The 22500-nt window shown below is 60.3% G+C and overlaps 1 long non-coding RNA gene across 3 annotated transcripts; it reads right to left on the minus strand.

Moving 5' to 3' along the window:
- Positions 1-191: 191 nt before the first annotated feature.
- LOC129641180 (uncharacterized) lies at positions 192-8306 on the minus strand. Of its 3 annotated transcripts, none has more exons than XR_008709244.1 (3): positions 8242-8306; positions 565-777; positions 192-325 (listed from the first exon to the last, which is right to left on the minus strand). It is a non-coding gene; the product is annotated as an uncharacterized LOC129641180 (long non-coding RNA). The 3 variants fall into 3 exon arrangements; XR_008709245.1 differs by lacking the exon at positions 8242-8306 and adding an exon at positions 4816-6452; XR_008709243.1 differs by lacking the exon at positions 8242-8306 and having other exon boundaries at positions 565-1200.
- Between the last annotated feature and the right edge of the window lie 14194 nt (positions 8307-22500).

Consider the following 22500-nt stretch of genomic DNA (forward strand, 5'->3'; position numbering starts at 1 on the left):
TCCTTCCGGTCAGCTCTGTGGTCGATGTGTCCTCCGGGCTCGAGTTGGCCTCGCTGGACCGAGCCGCCAGACGGACCCGCTCTCTGACGTTTGCATTTTCTTTTCAGATGTGTCGAGCTGGTTGCTTGAGGTATGTGTGTGATGAGTGCGTGCTTTTGCCTTTTGTTTCATCGTCACAACATGAAGGCGTATTTCTAACGTGAAGGTCTTTATTTGTTCCATTGTTGAACGTTGTTTTTGCTGGAAGAGTCGTCCGTGGTCGGGGTCGGGGTCGGGGTCGGGGTCGGGGTCGGGGTCGGGGTCACGGTCACAAAAGGGGTTTCTCCTGGCACACCCAAAGAGTGGGGACGGGGACGGGGACGGGGACGGGGACGGGGACGGGGACGGGGACGGGGACGGGAGATGGCGAGTTATTTCTCGGGGCGGGGGGTCGCGCCGCCTGACGTTGGCCTGCGGTCCCCCTCGGATGGGAGTGCGTTCTGCTGCCCCTGGGTTGGGTTGTCGAGGATCTTCCCCCCTCCCCCCTCCCCCCTCCCCCCTCCCCCCTCCCCCACTCCGTCGTACCTCGCCCAGGGACGTCCTCGAGAAGTGTCGGCGTGTCCTGTTTTCCTGTCCGCGTCGCTGACTGAGCGGAGAAACTGCGCCCTAGGATGGGCCCCGTCTGGCAACGAGTCCCTGCCGGTCTCCCTCGGAGCTTCTAGGCTGCGGCCGGCTCTCTGGACAGCGGGTTGGTTGTCGGGCGCCACCTGCCTGTCGGTCGCTTTATTTTAGAGGGTCCTGCGAGGGGCGGGAGGACCACGGATGGAGCAGGCAGGCGGGACCGGCGAACTCGTGAATGCCCCGGGGCTGGGGAAGGAGGCTGTGGGGGAGGGGCACCATGGGCCAGAGGTCAACGGGGGGGGATGAGGAGCCCCCTTGGGCTTTTTGGTTTGGATGGGAAATCTCGTGTTGGAAACTTGATCGATGTGGGAGAACAGCCATTTGAACCCAAGGGAGCTGACTTCCTTCTTTGGGGCCTTGTCTCCCTTGGCCATGGGAGGGGGGACTCTTCCGTCTCCTGCCCAGGACTTCAAACGACAAAGCCACGACAGATCACGCGGATCCACTTGCTCCAGTCAGGTTCAGGGGCAGAGCGCGAGGATCAAAGCTGGCCTGGGGACAGCAAGTCTCGCCCCTCGCCCCTCGCCCCTCGCCCCTCGCCCCTCGCCCCTCGCCCCTCGCCCCTCGCCCCTCGCCGCCAACTCGCCACACGCCCGCGTCTGCCTGCCCAAAGACCAAGTGCGGGCTGCTGGTGGCAGAGTCACATGTCACGGGAGTGGTCTTGGTCGGGGAGGTGATGAATGCCGTCAGAAAACACAAGCAAAATGATGGGGGATATCCATCCATGCACGTTATCCTTTGCCTGGCTGCGTCTCTCTGTCTCTGCCCGCCCGCACACCACACGCCCCGTGTGCATACCACACACACACACACACACACACACACACACTGCGTCGTCCTTTGCGCCTGGCTGCGTCTCTCTCTGCCTGCACCATCCCCAGGCACACACCCGGCACGCGCACACACACACCCCCGGCCCCACACGGCGTGCACACACGCATCCTCACCCTATCCCCCCCCCCCCACAAACAGCCCATGAACACCCAGCCCCCACACGCACACCCCTACAACGTGTGCACGCACGCACATGCACACACACAGAGCGTTGTCCTTTGCCTGGCTGTGACGCTCTGCCTCTGTCTCTGCCCACACGCCACACATGCAAGCCCACACACACACACTCGCATCCCGCCCCGCCCCGACCCCCACACCACCCCCCACCCCCCACCCCCACATACACACACACACTGTGTTGTCCTTGGCCTGCCTGTGTCTCTCGGCCTCTGTCTCTTCCCCCGCCCCCCCTCCCGCACCCACAGGCGCACGCCAGGGCTGCACACTCCAACCACGCAACACCACCTGGGCATGTCACAGACACGCCACACACCGCCTCACGCCCCCCCCCCCCCCAACACACAGACACCCGGCCCACGCCACGCACACACGCGCGGGCGCACACACAGTGCTGTCCTTTGCCTGGCTGTGTGATACGATGCCTGTGTCTCTGCCCACACACCACATGCATACCCCCCCCCCCACACACACACACGGCCCTCCACACACACACACACACACACACACACACACACACACACCCCCGGACACACACACACTGCGTTGTCCTTTGCCTGGCTGGGTCTCCCGGCCTCTGTCTCTGCCGCCACGCACACACCCATGTGGCGCACACGCCCCCTCGTGGCACCAATACACCACACACCTACCCACCCTTCCCCCCCCCCCCGCAACACACTCTCACACGGCCCCACATGCCACAGAGAACACCACACACCGCCTCGCCCCCACAAACACACACACACCCCCGACACACACACACTGCGTTGTCCTTTGCCTGGCTGTGACGCTCTGCCTCTGTCTCTGCCCACACGCCACACATGCAAGCCCACCCACACACACTCACGTCCCGCCCCGCCCCGCCCCCCCACACCACACCGCCCCCCCACACACACACGCGCGCACGGCCCTGCACAGCGGCCACACAACACACACACACACACACCCCCTCCCCCCCAACAGACACACACAGAGACACACACACAGAGACACACACACACACACACACACAGCGTTCTCCTTTGCCTGGCTGTGACGCTCTGCCTCTGTCTATGCCCACACACACACACTCACATCCCGCCCCGCCCCGCCCCCCCACACCACACCGCCCACCCCCCCTCCCCACACACACACACACACACACTGTGTTGTCCTTCGCCTGCCTGTGTCTCTCGGCCTCTGTCTCTTCCCCCGCCCCCCCCCAGCACCCGCAGGCGCACGCCACACGCGCACACCCGTGCCGCCCACCCGGCCCCCGGTGGCACCTATACACAACACACCCACACCACACACCTGCCCGCCCCCCCACCCCCACCCACCCACCCACACACAGGGCTGCACACGCCACCCACGCAACACCACCTGGGCATGTCACAGACACGCCACACACTGCCTCGCGCCCCCCCCCCCACCCCCCCACCAACACACAGACACCCGGCCCACACCACACGCACATACGCGTGCGCACGCACACATACACACACACGCGCAAACACACACAGTGTTGTCCTTTGCCTGGCTGTGACACGATGCCTGTGTCTCTGCCCACACACCACAAGCATACCCCCCCCCCCCACGCACACACACACGGCCGTCCACACACACACACACACAGCCCCGACACACACACTGCGTTGTCCTTTGCCTGGCTGGGTCTCCCGGCCTCTGTCTCTGCCGCCACGCACACACCCATGTGGCGCACACGCCCCCTCGTGGCACCAATACACACCACACACCTACCCACCCTTCCCCCCCCCCCCCCCGCAACACACTCTCACACGGCCCCACATGCCACAGAGAACACCACACACCGCCTCGCCCCCACAAACACACACACACCCCCGACACACACACACTGCGTTGTCCTTTGCCTGGCTGTGACCCTCTGCCTCTGTCTCTGCCCACACGCCACACATGCAAGCCCACCCACACACACTCACGTCCCGCCCCGCCCCGCCCCCCCCCCCCCCCACACACACAGGCGCGCCCGGCCCTTCACAGCGGCCACACAACACACACACACACACACACCCTCCCCCCCAACACACACACACAGACACACACACAGAGACACACACAGACACACACACAGAGACACACACACACACACACACACACAGCGTTCTCCTTTGCCTGGCTGTGACGCTCTGCCTCTGTCTATGCCCACACACCACACATGCAAGCCCCCCCACACACACACTCACATCCCGTCCCGCCCCGCCCCTCCCCCCCCCGCCCCTCCCCCCCCCCCCAACACACACACAGCGTTGTCCTTTGCCTGGCTGTGACGTGTGACGCTCTGCCTCTGTCTCTGCCCACACACACACACTCACATCCCGCCCCGCCCCGCCCCCCCCCACCCCCCCCCCCCCCACACACACACACTGTTGTCCTTTGCCTGGCTGGGTCTCTCGGCCTCTGTCTCTCCCCACACACCACATATGCATGCCCACACACACACTCACATCTCGCCCCGCCCCCCACACCACACAACCCCCCCCCCCCCACACACACACACACACACACTGTGTTGTCCTTCGCCTGCCTGTGTCTCTCGGCCTCTCTCTCTTCCCCCGCCCCCCCTCCCGCACCCACAGGCGCACGCCACACGCGCACACCCGTGCCGCCCACACGGCCCCCGGTGGCACCTATACACAGCACACCCACACCACACACCTGCCCGCCCCCCCCCCCCCCACCCAACCACCCACCCACACACTGGGCTGCACACTCCACCCACGCAACACCACCTGGGCATGTCACAGACACGCCACACACCGCCTCCCCCTCCCCCACCTCGCCCCACTGCGTGTGTTCCTGTCCCCTCTCTTTCTCCTTCCTTCCTTCCTCTGTCATCGTCCCTCTGCTTCTCGCTCCCCTCCCTCCACCTTCACAGGACAGGGTGCCTTTAAGATGAGTCTGCCTGTTGTGAATACACCCTGGACATGATGATTGCTACAGTCTGACCTCTCGCGCCTGTAACCTGGGGTGGCGGGGGGTGGGGGCGGGGGGTTGTCAAACATCCTTGGTACGCTAGGGATAGCTTTCTCTGTGGAAGGTGGAAGCCTCCCTTCCGTCTCTCGGTGCAGACAGGCAAACCGACCACAACTCAAAGCAACGGTGTTTGTGCCACGTGGGGCATACCTTCCACGGTCTCTACTGATGGACACACCACCCACTTCACCGAGCACATCCGAGGAGCCTTCACCCAAAGCTCTTGCAAAAGTCTTCAGAACTCTCAGTCTTCCAGTCACCTGCCACCATCAGGCGAGGTGTAGAGAACCGACGGAGAAACTGGAGAAATGACTTCTTCCATGGGGTTGGATGAACGGAGGAACAGGATGCTGAAGTGGATGCCTGACGTCTTGAGGAAAAGAGGATGGGGCGATGGGGGGTGGGGGCGGGGGAGGAAGGGCAGGACGGTCCACTTAGGAGGGCTGGTTGAACATGGACACATAAACTGTACATCCAAAGAATCCACAAGCACCTACTCTATACTATGCCAGCACGGGAAAATAGACGTATGACGTTGCATGAACCTCTAAGGGAAAAGACTCTGAACACCTGAAACGAACACGGCTTTGGAAACCCACCCTAGACTTCATTTCTGCCGTGAGGGTGCTGTCGTGTGCATATCTGAGGGGATTGATATGTCTCCCGGCCATCTGGATTCCAGCTTGTGCTTCATCCAGCCCAGCGCTTCTCATGATGTGTACTCAGCGTGTACGTTCAATAAGCAGGGTGACGATGGACAGCCTTGATGGACTCCTTTCCCTTATTTGGAACCAGCCTGTTGGGTTCCATGTCTAGTTCTAACTGTTGCTTCCTGACCTGCAGAAATACAGATTCCTACAGATTCCTCTTTTTTTTTTTTTTTTTAATTCCCTAACCTGAGTGGAAAGCGAGAGAGACAGAGAAAAGACAGACGGAGGGACGGGCGGGCGGACAGGCACGCAGGCAGGAAAAAGAAAGAAAGAAAATCATGAAAGGACCTACCGTCCCATCTGTTGTTTTCCAGATACAAAGAGAAAACAAAGGACCGAAAAGGACACGAGGTTTAAAATGGGAATTTGGAAAGATGGACATCCCCTTGGTCACTTCATACAGCACCCCTGTCAACAGAAGGGAATCGTTTCTCTTTTTCTCTCGACCCGGTCCTTCCAGACTTCAGAAACTCTCCGTGGAGGATTCTTATCTCCTTGGCGAGAGTGATTGCCACACGTTCCTTAGGGGCCCAGAGGATATTTCCGTGAAACGGGGGTACACACTTCTGGATAGGAGAGTCGTGTCCTATACGTGTGTGTGTGTGTGTGTGTGTGTGTGTGTGTGTGTTCCTTTGCGTGTGGTTCTTCACCCGAGACGGGGACTGGAGCCTGAAGTGTTCCGAGCTGCCTCCGCTATCTGGGGACAACAACCCTCTCTCGGGGGGGGGGGGGGGGGGCACCACCACGTCCCATGTTCTCTTGTCCTTCTGACGGAGAACTCAAAAGGCCCTGTGCCTGAAGCCCTGCGGATGGAAGCTAGAGGACTTGGTGAACGTTTCTGACGGAGCCTCCCTGGTGGCTCACACGGTCAAGAGTCTGCCTGCGATGCAGGAGACCCGGGTTCCATCCCCGGGCCAGGAAGGCCTCCTGGAGAAGGACATGGCAACCCGCTCCAGGGCCCGACCCCGACGTCTAGAAATCAACCTCCTAGACTGCCTCTCCCTCTGCCGACTGGTTTCTCGAATCCGCTCCAGGGATGAACCTGTGTGTTTCCTTGGTTTCCTTACAAGTGCCTCGGGGGGGGGGGGGGGGCGGCGGAATACCTGATGGCTTGCACCCCAGGCCTGCTTTCCCGCACCCGTCCATCGACATCACGGCCTCCTGAGAGGAGATACGATCACTGTTTCCCTGAATGGAGGATCTGTGCTCAGAAACTCTTGCTGTGACACGGAGGCCCCTACGAACTAACCTATTTCGCCCTTCCCTCCTTCCTGCCTTCTGGATTTTTTTTTTTTTTTTCCTTTCCCTTTCTTTCCTTTTTTTTTTTTTTTTTTCTTTCCTTTCTTTTTCTCTCACGTCCATGCACACGCACACGCACACGCGCCGTCTCTCACGTACACACGTACATGCATGCACTCACACACAGTCACCAGCTCAGCTTTTCATGGGTTCCGGGCAAGGGTCAAGAGGAGGGAAAACTGGTGGGGCCCGGAGTAGGCCGCCGTCCCCACCCCACCCCACCCCACCCCACCCCACTGCACGTGAACCTCCGTGCCCTGTGGAGTGTTTTGGAGTCAAGTGACTTAAGAGCCGGCCAGCGCCAGAGGGACGCTCTGCCCCTCCCTCCTTTTCTGTCTCTCTGAAGGCAGGCAGGAAGGAAAACCTCCTCCCGCGGAAGGGAAGATGTCAAGGGACGGTGGCTGCTTCGACGCACGTCCGTCCGTGATCCTCACATGCATGACCCGGGTTTCCTGGGTTACACAAAGGAGGAGACTCCTTTGGCCTGACACGTAGGCGAGTCTGTCCCTCGGCCTCCCTCCCCATCCCCCAGCCCCCTTCCTCCGCGCGGGGCCGAAGGGGCCGTCTCAAGGTGGAGACGTGGAATGGCTGGGTGGGGCGGATCACCATTCAATAGAGAGAAGCTCGAGGCGAAGTCAGAGGCTCTGACTTGACTGGAAAGCTTTCTGCATTTGAATGAAGCTATCCGACGAGGCCCTGCAGGGGGAGGGTGGGGGAAGGTGGGGGTGGGGCCCACAGACAATAGCCCCTGCCTGCAGGGCCTGCCGGCCTGCCGGGCTGAGGAGGCCCTTTGGAGGCGGCGGCGGCGGCGGGGCCACGTCCCCGACTCCTGCAACTCGATCCCTTCAAGGAAACTTCTGGGGTGACTCCTGTCCAGGGAATCCTCCAGATGGGCCCGTTTCTGAAAAAGGCCCGAGTCACAGTTGTGACAGGTTCTCTGGATCTCTTGACACATGGATTGACCTGCACCCTCCCATCCTGTCAGATCCTTTGGACACGCTTGAAGAGGTCTTTGGCCTCGGCCAGAAAACAAGCCGAGAGAAACACACACGTGTTTGTCTGTGTGTTTGAACGGGGCGGAAAATGATGCGTGGCCGTGGATTGGAGAGAAACCTGCTCCTCTCACACGCCTGAAGGCAGGGAGTTCTCAGGGGGACGGACGGAACCTGCCTTCACTTCTCAGGGGGACCGGGACGGTCCCCTCGCCTCACGCGCCCCCGACCCCTAGCCCAGTCCCCCACTCCCGTCTCCCTAACCTCACACTCCCCCACCCCCACCCCCACCCCGGCCACCGAGGGGGGCCCGGGGAGGGATGGCTGTCTCAGCCCCGGTTCTGAGATGTCACTTGGGAAACCGCTCTAGGCCGAGATGCCAGATGGCCGCCCTGCCGCTTGGGGTCCGTCTCCATCACCCATGCCCGAAAGGCACGTGAGATCACGGACCGCACATCAGATCGGATCAGAGCAGATCAGTCGCTCAGTCGTGTCCGACTCTTTGCGACCCCGTGAGGCGCAGCACGCCAGGCCTCCCTGTCCATCACCAACTCCCGGAGTTCACTGAGACTCACGTCCATCGAGTTCGTGATGCCATCCAGCCATCTCCTCCTCTGTCGTCCCCTTCTCCTCTTGCCCCCAATCCCTCCCAGCATCAGAGTCTTTTCCAACGAGTCGACTCTTCGCATGAGGTGGCCAAAGGACTGGAGTTTCCGCTTTAGCGTCATGCCTTCCAAAGAAATCCCTGGGTTGATCTCCTTCAGAATGGACTGGTTGGCTCTCCTGGCAGTCCAAGGGACTCTCAAGAGTCTTCTCCAACACCACGGTTCAAAAGCATCCATTCTTCGGCGCTCAGCCTTCCTCACAGTCCAACTCTCACATCCGTACCTGACCACAGGAAAAACCATAGCCTTGACTGGACGGACCTTTGTTGGCAAAGTCATGTCTCTGCTTCTGAATAGGCTATCTAGGTTGGGCATGACTTTCCTTCCAAGGAGGAAGCGTCTTTTAAGGTCGTGGCCGCAGTCACCGTCTGCAGTGATTTTGGAGCCCAGACCCATAAAGCCTGACGCCGTGTCCACTGTTTCCCCGTCTGTTTCCCGTGAAGGGATGGGACCGGATGCCCCGATCTTCGTTTTCTGAATGTTGAGCTTCAAGCCAACGTGTTCACGCTCCTCTTTCACTGTCCTCAAGAGGCTCTTGAGTTCCTCTTCACTTTCTGCCCTAAGGGTGGTGTCCTCTGCCTCTCTGAGGGGATTGATATTTCTCCCGGCAATCTTGATTCCAGCTTGGGTGTCTCCCGGCCCAGCGTTTCTCATGATGGACTCTGCGTATAAGGTAAATACACAGGGTGGCGAGATACAGCCGTGACGAACTCCTTTTCCTATTTGGAACGCGTCTGTGGCTCCGTGTCCAGTTCTAACCTCGAGAGGCAGGTCAGGGGGTCTGGTATGCCCATCTCTCTCAGAATTGTCCACAGTTTACCGTGATCCACGCAGGCAAAGGCTTGGGCATAGTCCACGAAGCAGCAATAGACGCTTTTCTGGAACTCTCTTGCTTTTCCCATGACCCAGCGGACGTTGGCCATTTGCTCTCTGGTTCCTCTGCCTTTTCTCAAACCAGCTTGAGCATCAGGAAGCTCACGGTTCACATATTGCGGAAGCCTGGCTTGGGGAATTTTGAGCACGACTCTACTAGCGTGTGAGAGGCGTGCGAGTGTGCGGTCGGTTGAGCATGCTTTGGCGTGGCCTCTCTTTGGGATTGGAATGAACACGGACCTCTTCCAGTCCTGTGGCCACGGCGGAGGTTTCCAAATGTGCTGGCATAGTGAGTGCAGCACTGTCACAGCATCATCTTTCAGGATTTGGACGAGCTCCCCTGGAATTCCATCGCCTCCTCTAGCTTTGTTCGTAGTGATGCTTTCGAAGGCCCACTTGAGTTCACATTCCAGGAGGTCTGGCTCTAGGTCCGTGATCACACCATCGTGATGATCTGGGTCGTGAAGATCTTTTTTGTACGGTGCTTCTGTGTATTCTTGCCGTCTCTTCTCCACATCTTCTGCTTCTGTTAGGTCCATACCATGTCTGTCCTTGATCGAGCCCATCTTGGCATGACACGTTCCTTTGGTATCGCTGACGTTCTGGAAGAGATTCCCTAGTCTTTCCCGTTCTGTTGTTGTCCTCTCTGTCTGGGCACGGATCGCTGAAGAAGGCTTTCGTCTCTCTTCTTGCGAGTCTTTGGGACTCTGCATTCAGATGGTTATATCTTTTCTTTTCTCCTTTGCTTTTCGCTTCTCTGCGTCTCACGGCTATGTGGAAGGCCTTCCCAGACAGCCATGTTGCTTTTTGGCGTTTCTTTTCCATGGGGATGGCCTTGATCCCTGTCTCCTGCACCATGTCACGAGCCTCCTTCCATAGTTCCTACGGACAGCACGTAGCGCCCCCGGGACCCACGAAAGGATCCTCCTGAACACAGGACGGCGATGGTTATGGATCCACGTGGAGGGCGTCGATATCCCCACCTGATGCGTGACTAGGAGTCACACAGACTCGATGGGTGTGAGCTTGGATGGGGTGCCCTATCCGGAGCGATCACGTGGGTCAGAAAGCACACGCGGAACAGAACCAAACCGGAGACCGCAGCCAAGTCGAGGGCGGGCGGAACCCGAGGACCTCCCCGGTCCCGTGGCATCCTGTGCCGTACGCAGCCTTTCTCGATGGCCAGGAGAGACGTGGAATGTATGGGGTGTCGTGCCCGAAACCACGCCACGGAGAGTGATCGCGTCTGACGCTCATCGTCTCTAAAAAGATACATACGCCGGGTCTCTTTATAAAACGATGGAAGGAGATCTTTGAATGCCAGAGGGTATGACATGGGAAAGACACATCCAAGTGGACTCAGCATGGCCGAGAGAGCTCCCCCAAATAGAGAGGGGAGGCCATGGAGGAAGAGGTCCGTGTGTCTCCGTCTGGACGGAATGTACCCTTGGAGCACTTCCTGGGTCCCAGAGGCCTCCACATCCTCGAAGGAAACAGCGTTCCCGAAATGCAAGAGACCTCTCCTACCCTCCCCTTTCCCTAAATACCTTGCGACCCTCTACCCTGGAAGAAGAAACCTGTCCTTCTTTGCATGACAGCAAATCCTAAGTGCTCTCAGCTGGCTTGACAACCTCACGAGGCTCAGCTTTCTAGGCCCCTGACTCTTTCCTGGGGAACATGCCCTGGGTTTTATGGAAATCTGTGTCCCTGCATGGCAATCTCTAAGTCACCCCCCCCCCCACCCCCACCCCAAATAAAGCTTTCTTTTCTTTTCTTTTCTTTTGGCGCAGCCAATACAGACTCTTCATTGAAAGATACTAAAACTAGGTGATGTTATGTGTTTCATGTCCCGGTGTATTGAAATAGAATGTTCTTCGTGAAGGACGTACAACATCCTTCGTTCTAACGGGTACAGAATGGTGACTTGATGCACCTGTCTGTTGCAAAAGAATCATTCATGACCACCCAAGCGGTAGCTCATAGCTGGATCACAACCCATACATCTCATGACTGTATGCGAAAGAAAGTGAAGTCGCTCAGACTCTTTGCGGCCCCACGGACTGTAGCCTACCAGGCTCCTCCATCCATGGAATTTTCCAGGCAAGAATACCGGAGTGGGTTGCCATGTCCTTCTTCCGTTGTATGGGAAGTGAATGGGTCATGTCCACGGTCATGGCAACTTTCGAATACGATAATGCTGCTGCTGCTGCTGCTGCTGCTGCTGCTGCCGCCGCCGCCGCCGCCACTGCTCAGTCGCTTCCATCGTGTCCGAATCTGTGCGACCCCGTAGACGGTAGCCCGCCGGGCACCCCCGTCCCTGGGGTTCTCCAGGCAGGAACACTGCGGTGGGTTCCCATTTCCTTCTCCGAGGCGTGAAAGGGAAAAGGGGAAGGCCAGTCGCTCGGTCGTGTCCGACTCTGTGCGACCCCGTGGACTGCGGCCCACCGGGCTCCTCCGTCCACGGGATTTTCCGGGCAAGAGGACTGGAGTGGGGTGACGTTGCCTTCTCCGCATATGAGACGGCGATACCGATAAGGCTGTTCTTTAGAATCACCGTGCTCTTTGTGACGTAGACAGTATATATGTACCTTATCCGTGAAGTTCCCGCCGCCCCCGCCCTTACATCGATCGACATCTTCCCATGTCTCCCTCCCCCAGCCGCTCTGTGATGATCGTTTTCATTGCTTTAGATGGCCTTGCATGGCATGGAAGTGACAGGAGACGCTCTGTTTCTTTCTCTACCTGACTTATTCATTGGGCATCCCTCCCTAAGTCACATCCATGCTATCACGACGTAAGAACGTGTTCATTCCTGGGGCTACCTGGGACACCTAGATCTACCTATCCATGGATCTCCATCTGGATCGTGGATCTTCTGGATCTAGTCTTCCCTAGATGGACACTTCGGCGGGTTCCCCATCTTGGCTCTTGTGAATGATGCTGCGATGGACCTGGGAGTGCAGACCTCTCTCTAGGTGAGATTCAGGTGTTCATGTCCTTCGATGTATACCCCGAAGTGAGATTGTTGGCAGGATCCATCATTTCTCAACCACGACTCGTTTCTAAGTCCTTCTGAGGTGATCCGGTCGCTGCTGCTGCGGCTGCCGCTAAGTCGCTTCCGTCGCGTCCGACTCTGTGCGACCCCGTAGACGGCAGCCCGCCAGGCTCCCCCCTGTCCCTGGGGTTCTCCAGGCGAGAACGCTGGAGTGGGTTGCCACGGCCTTCTCCAATGCCTGGAAGGGAAGAGCGAAAGGGAAGTCGCTCAGTCGTGTTCGACTCTTCCCGACCCCATGGACTGCGGCCTACCGGGCTCCTCCGCCCACGGGAGTTTCCGGGCGAGGGGACTGGAGTGGGTTGCCATTGCCTTCTCCGGAGATCCGGGGAACGATCCGTTCTTTGCCCATAGACGCCGTGGGAATCAAAGCGACTGCATACGTCTTAGGGAAGACGGCGACGGCGACGACGACGACGACGACGACGACCCAAACGCTCCCGAGAGCACCGTGGAACCAGAGGGTGTGTCCGCGGGATGATTCCCCGGTGCCAGCTTTCCACGGCTCGTTCGCGTCCACACGCCCCCTGCGGTCGGCAGGTTGTTCGATAGACACGGAACCACGGTTGTCACGGGCCGGGGTTGCCTAGGTGCCGGTCGATCCCCAGATGAGTGGGGTGATGACAGAGTCCTTAGGGAACGGAGCGGAGACGCATAGAATGAGTTCCACGAGACGAGTGGGATGAGAAGAGAAGAACGAGGGGAAGTGGTGCCTGGGGAGCCAGACATGGTCGAACAGAAGAGAAAACGTGTCAGACGAGAGGGGAGAATGATTCCAAGTCCGTGGAGCAGCATGGGGGAGACAGGCCCAGGAGATGCGAGCAGAGGCTGGGGGCACGGCACACCTGGGCCGGTGAGCACGCAGGGAGCCGAGAGGGATGGCCGTGCGTCGCCTGCAGGTCCGCGCGGGCCGATCTCCAGAGCCCGGACTGTGAGGGATTTCGTGAGAACAGTCAGGCTCACGGGGCCCGAGGGTGACGTCTCCACGGTGCTCTCGGCACTGTACGGAGAGCTTCCCGCGCTTCCGACGGCACGGAGAGCTGGGGTTTCTTTAGGTGTATCTACAGAAGATTCAGGGAGCTTCCCGAGGGATAGGACTAGGTATTGGCCGATCGCGTCCGATCTTAGGCCGTCTCGCTGGATGATCATTGGCCGTCTTTGACGTCTGTGGGGGCGTGCTGGGTCTTCATGGCCGTGCAAGCTGTTCTCTCTCTGTGGAGAGAGGGGGCCGCTCTACGGTCGTGCGTCTGGGCTTCTCGTGGCTGTGGTTCCTCTTGGGGCGCGGGGGCACTGGGGCACGTGGGCTTCAGTGGCTGCTGGGTGTGGGCTCGACACTCGCAGCGGCCAGGATCTAGAACACAGACTCCATCACCGAGGCATATGGGCAGCGTGTGGGCTCTTCCCGGACCGGGGGTGAAACCCATGTCTCCTGCCTGGGCACGGGGTGGTTTGCCACGGGGCCCCCGGGGAAGCCCCGGTCCCGAACTCGAGGCGGATCTCTTGACGTCACCGCTTTTTCTTGGAGGGTTTCGAAACGGTCGGGCCAGGGAAAAGGACACAACCTGTACGTCCTTTCAATGGGATCCCTGAGGCCAGGAGGAGCCGTGCAGACGCCGATGAGGGAGGAAGGGGATGATGTCGCCTTTTGGTACGGTGAGGATCGGACTCGCAGTCCACGCTCCTGTTCCCACCGCTCCCCTCCGTGAACTGGAGTTCGAATCTCGATGGGCCTCTGAGCCCACACCTGGCTGGCCTCCATCATGCCGGGTTGACCTTCGGTTCTCACAAACCGGCACGCTTGCTGCCTCTCGACGTGTCCTAGAGAAGACGACATCGGATTCCATAGTAGATCAGCGTCTTGGACGAGCGACGGCACGACAGCCACAACAAGTGGGATGGATACACACAAACGTTGGTTTCTTTTGGACTATGAGCCCACCTCTGTTCGTGTGTGTGTGTGTGTGTGTGTGTGTGTGTGTGTGTCTGTGAGAGAGAGAGAGAGAGAGAGAGAGAGAGAGAGAGAGAGGCCTTTGTGGTTCTAAAGCAAGAAGCACTGAGGAGTGAAGACATTCTTGAACGAACATATTTTCCTTCATTTCAGTCGTGATGGTGCCATGATTTGGAGGACGACGTGGACTGTTTCGGGGTAGATGATTTTAGAAGGCTGTGAAGGGACTTCCCTGCCTGGTGGTCCAGTGGTGAAGAATCCACCTGCCGAGGAGGCAGGGGACAGGGTGTTTTCGATCGATCCCTGATCCGGGAAGATGCCGCCGGGCTCCGGGCAGGTTCGATACGAACCTACAGAACGGACAGTGCCAGGCGTGAAGGCGAGGGCAGACGGACGGGGGACTCTGGACGAGGATGACTGACACGGACGGACACGGACGTCTCCGTGTAGGTGGGTCGTGGCCGGCACGCTCCTCTGGGGCAGGATGTTCCTAGGACCGTTGGGGAGCGTGCGCGCGCGCGTGCGCGTGGGAGGAGCAGGGGACCGAAGGGCATTCTCTGTCCTCTCTGCTCCACGGGGCCCGCGGGACCCTAATCGGCTCCAAGAGAGGATGCCTCCGATGGAAAGACAAACCCACACGTGAGGGACCCTCCCTTCTGGTTCACTTGGATTCTGAGAGCGTGACGGTCAGGTGCACTCAACGCTCTGGATGTCTGTGCTTCCTGAGATCCCGGCCTACTCACGGGAAGGACCCGTGGAAGCCGGATGAGATCTCCCTCTGCACGGCGGCGGCGGCTCCAGGGTGCACACGTTTCAGTGGCTACGGCTTGTGGACATCGCACCGAGAGCCTAACCCCCGGTGTGCCCGACGCCTGTGTCCACGATGGGTGAACAGTTCTAAGTGCGGGAAGCCCCAAACTTGCCACTGCCTGTTCGATCCGCAGGGACTCTGCGAAGAACAAACGTGCCCGGTCTCCTGACCGATTCCCCTTTTTGGAGCCAGCCTGGTGCGTGATCTCTTTTCCAGGCCTCAGGCACACACTGGCGCTGGGGAGCTGTGTCCCTGTTCCTCCTCCTCCTCCTCCTCTTCCTCCTCCTCCTCCTCCTCCTCCTCTCTGTCCCCACCCTTCCCCCCACACGCAGGCTCCCCCACCCCGCCTGGCCCCGGCCCGTCCGGGTCTCCCCCACCCGCAGACAAGGCCAGGAAAAACACGGTCCCCGAACGACGCAGCCGAGAAACAGTGGAAGTCCACTTGGATGCTGTTAGGAGACACCTGAGCAGACCTAGGCCAACACTGCCACCCCGTGTGGGGTGAGAGGCCAGCGCGAGAGGAGCTCGACAGTTCAGAGGAGGGGGAAGAGGAGCAGGAGGGGGAGAGGGCGGCGGGGGGTGGCGGTGGGGTGGGTTGGGGAGGGGAGGGACAGGCTGAAGCTGTCTCAGGGCGATGACGTGGATGAAAACGTTCCCCTTCAGAAGGGCGCTCCAAAGAGATCGTGGCGGCGGGACCTGGAGAGCACAAAGGGCTTCGTTTTGGAGGCTGATCTTCAAGCTGGGAGTGGGGTGGGGGGTGGGGGGTGGGGGGAGGGGGATCATCCAGACAGAGGAAAGACACCAGGCCCGAGAAGGCAAGAGAGATGCTTTACACAAGTGAATCGGATGCTTTTCTGTCCATGTGTTCCCTAATCACACTCTCACGGAAAGCCAGCCAGCCAGCCAGCCAGCCAGCCACCATCGTTTCGCTCCTTTTCTGTTCTCTACATTTTGAACGGCGAGTGAGCGAGAGAGTCTTCCAATGGTTTGAGAGGAGTTTGGAATGTCGTGGGACCATGGTACTTTTCAGCCATGGATGAACGTGACGGCTTCTTTTGTCCGCTTCGGCGTTCAGGGTTATCCCGAACTCCCCCTGCCGAGTGAGGCCTGTGTATCGCTGTGTGCTGGAGGACACCGTGCTGTCCACATCTTGATCTTGGACTGAACAAAGCCACCTTGGGGAGTGTGTTCGGTTGCTTGGCTTCGTTTCCTTTCCCTATGGCACTCACCTGACCGTCCTGTCCACTCTTGGGATCGTTCATCTCCCCCTCCCCCTCAAGGCAATCGGGTCCTTTTCTTTCTCCTCCTCCTCACCCTAGTTTCTCCCCCCCTCCCCCCCCTCCCCCCCCACACACAAGTCCCACTCTTCTCAAATAGACGTCTAACTGACTGCCAACCTTTTCTTTTGCCTTCTTTCCTTCCTTCCTTCTTTCCTTCCTTCCCTCCTTCTTCCTTTCCTTTTATTTTGGGGGGGGGGGGCCGGGGGGCGGGGGGCGTTCCCCCCTTTAATTTTCAGCTTGTACAGACGAGGTTTTCGTGTAGCACATGACACAGCGATCACCAGGATACATCTAGTTAGTGACTGTCCGTCACCACTTGGTGTCACGGCAAATGACATTTGCCATTTGGTGTCAAGACGTGCCCGCGACTCATGCATTTCATAAGTGGAAGGTTGCACCGCTTCGTCTGTCTCCCTCACCAGTGGCACTCACTCATTCTCTCCCACCCCCAACCCCCGCCCCTCCCTCCTCTGGCCAACCCCCACCCCCCCGACCCCCGTGTGTTCCTTTGTAGTATCTCTGAGCCTGTTTCTGTTTGGTTCTGTTCTGTTCACGGTGTATGGTTTGGTAGGTTCTGCATGGAAACGACTGATCTGAGGTATTTCATGTAGCATAATACCCTCTAAAGGTCTCTCCAGGTTCCTGCAGACTGTGAGATTTCATTCCCTTCTGGTGGTTGAGTCCCATTCCTGTGTGTGTGTGTGTGTGTGTGTGTGTGTGTGTGTGTGTGTGTGTGTGTGTCTGCATGCCCGTGTGCACGCGCGCACGTGAATAGATCCAGGCGTAGGCACACAGACAGAGTTCTAGCATGATGTGTGAACGGATGTCTACCTAGGGATAGGGGTCGATCCCTCACATACACACGTCCGTATCTTCTTTGTCCCCTCCCTCCGTGGGCACCCTGTGGAGTTGCTGGGTTGGGTCGAATGGGGGAATCTTTGGGGGAGGGTACATCGCAGGACTCTTTTCCCTAGGGATGTGGTTTCTCTGTCTGTGAGGCGCCAGGGGATGAGATCTGATCTCTCTGAGTCCGCCCACAGTTTTCTCAGCTGCAGAAAAGACGCGTTCGATCCATCAGGAGCCACTGTCCTCTGAGGGTTCGAACTTGCTGTCGTGAGAGCGATTCCCGGCTCCCGGGCCTTTCCCCTCCGAATGAGAAGGATCATTGTCCAGGGAAACGCCCCGGGGGGGGGGGGGGGTGCTTCCGTGAGCCCGCCCCCACCCCCAGCAGCCCCAGCCCAGCCCAGCCCAGCCCAGCCCAGCCCTGCCGTGGATGTGTGTTCTCCCTTGTGCTTCTGGGTGTCTGTCTGTTCTACCTTTCTTTGGAAGGAAGGGGTCTGTTCGGGCCTCCTGCCCACTTCGCTCATCGGGGGTTGTTTCCCTTTTGGAGGTTGAGGTGTCTGACGCCTTGATCGGTGTTGGACAGAAAAGCCCCTTTTGCGATATGCTTGTGCTTTCCCCGTATATACGGGCGTGTGCGCGCACACGACAGACAGACAGACAGACAGACAGACACACACACACACACACGCGGATGTGTGTTTCCGTCCGGGTATGTACGTGTGTGTCTGTGAGTATATATATGTACGTATATACACCTATAGATAAACACACACGCGCGCACGTAGACATCCACGCAGACACATGGCTATAGATGCACACGTACACTGATGCATATGTCCACGTATGTATACACACGCGCGTTTGCGTACGTGTATACATGTGTGCGCATCTATGCACATCAACCTGTGTATAGGCACTCTGGATGCACGCGGGCACCTGTACATACGTACATGGGTGCACGTCTACGTGTGTGTGTGTATATATATATATATATGTACAGACACATACACACACGTGCGTATGTAGGCACATAGACACGCGTACGTCTGTGTGGATGTACATATGCTCTATGTAGACGTCTACGTATGCGTCCGTACGTATGCATACATGTGTACATACACGTGTGCACATACACACGCAGATATGTGTGTCTATGCAAGCATGCACGTATGGGTACGCATAGACGTGCATCCACACCTGTGCGCAGACATCACACGTATACACACGTGTGCATCTATATGCGTTGACACGTCCACATGTATTTGTATGTGTGTGCCTATGTATCCCGACGTCTCTGCACATGTGAGCACGTGTATTCACGCCTGTGTCTATCCGTGTACGTAGGTGTATAGAGGCCTCTGTATGCGTATATACACGCAAGCATACACGCACACTAGAAATGCCTAGGCATACACGTGCGCACACAGACACGTGCGTGTACGTGAGCATGCCCTTCGTACGTGTGTGTGTATACGCATGCGTGCACGTGTATATAGACGCGAATACGCGTGCATATACATATGTACACGCGTATATGCACATGTGTATGCATTCTCTGTCCCTCTCCCTCTCCCTCTCCCTGTCTCCCTCTCCCTGTCTCCCTCTCCCTCTCTCCCTCTCCCTCTCTCCCTCTCCCTCTCTCTCTCTGACTTTTAAGCTGCCAGGACAGTTCTACGACTTGACTTTCCTGCCTGGTGGTTTTGTTTCATTTCGTTCCTGAGCTACGTCAAAAAGGTATTTATTCATTGAGTTGGCTGTTGTCATGGGACCCGGGGTTTATTTAGTGGATCCCTATGGACCCGGTCCTCCTCACCAGCACGCCCCTCAACACCACCCCCCACCCCCCCGAGCCCCCACCCCTCCCGCCACCCCCCGCAGCCCTGCCACCGCCGCCCCCCCCCCCCCCACCAGACCTCCCGGGCCGTCCGCCTTTCCGGTGTTTGTGGCCAGTGAGTTTGAAATCCATGGTCTCCTGACCTCAAGTGCACTTTCCCCACCCACCCGCGCATGCTTGTGTGTGCTGTCTTTGGACTTTGTCACGGTGCCTCTACCCAGGTTGAGTTTTGTTTTCTCTTCTTGGGGGGTCCGAGTGTCTCCTTCTTTTCCTTTCTTGCTCCTAGGCTTGCGTGTCCGTGTCTGTGTCTGTGTGTCTGTGTCTGTGTCTGCTTTCGAAAGTCCTGCTTTGTTCTCTCAGCAGCGCTTGCCTGGTTTCGTTTTGCCGGTCCCTCCCTCCCTCCCTCCCTCCCTCCCTCCCTCCCGCCCCCCTCTTTCGGGGGCCCGGGGGGCCGGGGGTTCCTGGGATGTCACTGGTGCCCCTCTCTCCGCCCACCCCGCCCCGAGCCCCCGCCGCCCGCCTGCGTCTCCGTGGCATGTCCCCCCACCACCCTGGAATCGCGTGGGGGATCGCGTCTCTTTCGTGGCAGCCTCCAGGGGAGAGATCTCCCGGCTCCTCTCCCTTCCTCTGCGGCCGGGGTCGCGTCGCGTCGCGTCGCGTCGCTCGGCGGCGGAGGCTCCGGGCCGAGCTCGGGCGTTTGGGCGGCCGGCGCTGTGGCGTCCCCGGCGGCCGGCGACAGCGACCCGTCCTCGGGACGTTCGAGCCGGTTGTCGGGAGCCACCTGGCGGCCGCTTGTATATTGTCCCTCGTCCTCCGGAGCTTCGGCGAGCCCTTCAGGAGGGTTGTGACTCAGCAGCCGGGCCCGAGGCAGAGCTCTCAGTCACCGGCTACGCTGGCGGCGACAGTCCCGGTGGCGCCGAGGCCTAGGGACGTTCTGCTGTCGCCGGAGATTGGTTCTCTAGGTTTCTGAGGAGGGTGATCGTCGCGGCGCTCCGGGGCCGGGCTCTGGGGTGGCCGGACCGGGTCGACCAGCATCTCCCCGTGCCCCTGTGGCCGCGGAGACGGACCGGCCGGACCCTCCCAGGGACGGGCCGCCGCGGTGGGCAGGGAGAGGGTCTTCCCTGCCCGGAGCGCCTGGACTCGGGCTCGGCGGTCCGGACTCCTCCTGGGCCGCCCTCAGGAGCGTTTGCTTCGCCCTCGGCCCCGCTCCGGAGGTGGGGACCGGCCCGGACTGTGGCTTGGAGGTCGCCGGAGGGCGCACCTGGGTCCGGGCCCTCGGGTGCTTTCTGAACGAGGTGCTTTCCGCGTCGCACTCCGGAGGTGGGGACCCGCCCGCCGGAGTCGTGAGGGTTGACGGGGAGAGGCGGGCGCGTGTGCGGTCCCCACCCCCCCCCCCCAACCCCACCCCGTGGGGTCCGGTGGCCGAGGCGTCTCCCGGCACACATGCTGTTACTTTTTCAAAGTCTCGATGGGTTCGGAGACGGGGATGGACCGGACCCTGCTTCCGCGGGTGGCCGGGGAGGGCGCGCTCGACCCTTCAGCGTGCCCTCGTGGGTCTCGGTCGTCGGACGTGACTTTGTCTCACCCCTCCCCAACTCCCTGAATCCCGGTCAGGAGGTGGGGACCGGCTCGGGCCGTCCTGGGTGCCCCATCTAGGACGGTCTGGGCCCCGGGCGCGGTCCCTGGTCGGGGCCCGCTCGTCTCGTTGGAGGCGCCTCGCTGACGGTTCGTTCTTCTTGTTTCTTGATGCCCATTGAAGCCAAATCCCCTTTCGGAGACTCCGACGGACCGGTACCCCTACCGGTTTGGGCGAAGTGGGGAGGGCACCCCGGGCCAGCTCCCTCTCCCTTGGTGGGTGTCCGCGGCCCCACTTGGGCCACCACACGCCCCGTCCCCCTGCTCCCCTCCCCCCGGTCGACCAGATGAACCCGCCCCCCCCCCCCCCCCCCCCACGCAGAGAGCTCCGGGCCTGGTGTTTATGGGGTAGCGCTGGGGACAGGTGGCCGGGCCAAGGTTCCGGGGTTCCTCCATGCGAGTCGTGGATGGGCCCCGCTGTCGGCTGCTGTCATTTCGTCACCCTTAATGGGCCTTTTTTACCACCAGGTAAGTGCTGACACGGTCTCCTTCGGTGTCTGCCGCCGAGGACTTTGGGTCTCTAGATGCACGCGGGGCTCTGAGCCTTCGGGCCGCCAGCTGGTGCCCGGTTCGGCCCTTGCCGCTGGAGCCGCCCGCCTGGGCCTGTGCGCCGGCTCCCGTGCGGTGGTGGTGGTGGTGTCTAGCTGACCCGACCCGTGGTGCCACCTCCGGTCTCTGGGCGACCCGAGGGTGGCGGGGCGAGGCGCTGTGGGTCTTCTACCCTGTGCGCTCCCCGCTGCGGGCACCCGGTGAAGGCTGAGATGCGGCCCCCGCCCTATGGGCTCCGTGCCACGTGTCAGGCGTTCTCTTCCTGGGGTCGTGGGCCGCTCTCGCCTGAGGCGAGGTGGGGGGGCGGAGGTTGCCGGTGGGGCTTAAAGCGGGCCCCTCTGGTGACTGTCCTCGCCGCGCCTCCCCCCCTGCTCCACCTTGGCTCAACCGATCGATGTGGTGTGGTCGTGCTCTCCCGGGCCGGGCCTAAGCCGTGCCAGACGAGGGACGGGCGTTCCTGGTGAACGCGTCCGCTCTTCTCGGTCTGCTCACGGGGCCCCTCGCCTGTCTTTCCCCCCTGCCCGTCGTGGAGGGTGAGGAAGGCAGGAGTTGGGTTGCGGTCTCTGGCCCTGACCTTCGGTCTCCTGTCCCCCGCCTCGGGGCGTCAGTGGGGGCCGTGGGTCTGTTGACACAGCAGATGCTCTCGCTTCGCCTTCCCGGCGTGTGCTCTGCGAGCGGCTCTCCCCGCGGTGGGGAGGGCTCTGCCGCTGCTGCGCTGCGCGCCCCCCTCCCCGCGCGGGTGCGCGAGCGTCCCTCGGTGGTGCCCCTGGAGCGCTCCAGGTCGTCCCTCAGGTGCCTGAGGCCGAGCGGCGGTGTCGTTTCCCTTAACCCCGGTGTCCTCCTCGGGTCCCCGCCGCGGTGGTGTGTGTGCGTGTCCCGTGAGTGGCTCTCGTCGGGAGGAGGGGTCGAGGCGGTAGGAGAGGCGTGCCTGTGCTCCTCGTCGTGGAGGCTGACGGATGAGGCCTTGCAGGGGACGGGATGCGGGCTCTGCGCTGGCCGTGGCCGCGCAGGCGCGCTTGTGTTGGTGCCCCGCCTACCTGTACCGCAGACCCCTCCCGCCCAGCTGGGGACTGGCGGCTCGTGGAGCGCCTCCGCGGGCCCGAAGGAGAGAGACGATCCGGGTGAGGGGCGGCGCGCCCTCGGTGAGAAAGCCTTCTCTAGCGATCCGAGAGGGAGCCTTGGGGTACCGGACCCCCCAGCCGCTGCCCCTCCCGAGTGCGCGGTGGCCGCCGTGGCGGCTGCCAGAGCACGTGGGCAGAACACCCCCCCACCTCCCCTCTGGGGTTGGTGAGGGGGCGGGTGCGCCGGCCCCGCGGTTGGGGCCGTGTGCCGCTCGTTGCCTAC

This window comes from Bubalus kerabau, unplaced genomic scaffold (genome assembly GCF_029407905.1).
Source record: "Bubalus kerabau isolate K-KA32 ecotype Philippines breed swamp buffalo unplaced genomic scaffold, PCC_UOA_SB_1v2 scaffold_103, whole genome shotgun sequence".
NCBI lineage: Eukaryota > Metazoa > Chordata > Mammalia > Artiodactyla > Bovidae > Bubalus > Bubalus kerabau.